We start from the raw sequence: 1,366 nt of genomic DNA on the forward strand, positions 1-1,366 counted from the left end.
GGGGGGGAAGAAGAGGAGGAGGGGAGGGGGGTGAGGAAGAGAGAAGCTACTTTGACAGATGCCAAAACCTGCCTGCGCGGCAGAGGGAAAATCGCAGCGCCTCGAAAGCCAGCGCTCCCTGGGAGGGTGCCAGGGGGTGGCGAGGGTGCAGGTCAGGGTGTTAGGTGCACCTCCCCGGACCCTTTACCTGTTGATTAGCTGTAGGTTTGCTCTCGCCCGGCCACGCAAAGCCTAAGGAAAGCCGGGAGGGACGAGCCCTGGGCACTCCGCGGAGTTGACTGGCGACCTCCGCCGCGTAGCAGGGAGGACTGTGTATTAATGATGATGACTCTGCTTTGGCTGGTGCTGAAATCTCTGTCTTATCTATTATCAGCTGGGAGATGAGGCTGGAGGCTTCGCAGAGCTGGGATCTCATCCAAAGCCCGGGCTGCTAAAGGAAACAAACAACTCCCCGTGCATATTAAGTGGGTCCCTAATTAATTAATGACTCGTTAACCTGGGTCCCACAGCCCTTATGGTGCCCAAGACCTTGCTGAGGAAGAAGAGGGAGGTCGCAGGGGAGAACGGGGGAGGTTTTTGCCCTTGGAGGGTGCTGAGGAATTGCACCATCTCTCAGCCAAGCCGCACTGCTGGGGGACAGGGTGGCCACCGGGCTGAGCCAGGCAGGGGACAGGGGACAGGCAGAGGGTTGAGCAGGGAGGACAAGCTGCCTGGTGGGTCTCAGCTGCAGCAGAAGGACACGGGGAGTGCATGGGGGCTGGGGAGGGAACCAGGGGACCCCCATGCTCTGCTCGGTGTCTTGTAGCGGGGTCAGGGTGCAGCATCGCTTCTGCTGTGGAGGGCGACGGGGAAGGCCAGGCAGAAACTGGACAGGGGTAAGGCATAGGTAGGAAAGGAGCAGGGCAGACAGGGAAGGAGCAGGGCTTCTGGTCCTTCCCATGGCACTCGAGATGGTGCTGCAGAGCTCTGGGTGAAGGAATAGGGGCTTGGAGCCCTCCCTAATTGACCACCAAAGGTGGGCAGGCTCAGGGAAGAACTGGCTGCAAAGTGGGGTAGTTAATGAAGGGTCTGTACCCCTGTTCCCCTTACAGGTGGGAAACTGAGGCAGGGGAGGTGTGCCAGACCCCATAGACGGACTGGGAAGTGTGTGTAGAGACTCCTGAACCCCAGTCCCAGCCAAAAGCAGCCTCTGGGGTGGGGGGAGCACCCTCCCCATCCCACTGCTCTGCCCACCAAGGGAGAGCTGCATTGCCCGTTGCCCGGCAGGCACTCAGAAGTGATCTGGGACACCCCTTCCCTTCCCTGCATCACCTCCCTACACCACCCCCCTTTTGCAAGCACCCCAAACTTGGCGATACCCCCCCCC

Source organism: Charadrius vociferus, unplaced genomic scaffold, assembly GCF_000708025.1.
Source record: "Charadrius vociferus isolate BGI_N301 unplaced genomic scaffold, ASM70802v2 scaffold393, whole genome shotgun sequence".
Classification (NCBI taxonomy): domain Eukaryota; kingdom Metazoa; phylum Chordata; class Aves; order Charadriiformes; family Charadriidae; genus Charadrius; species Charadrius vociferus.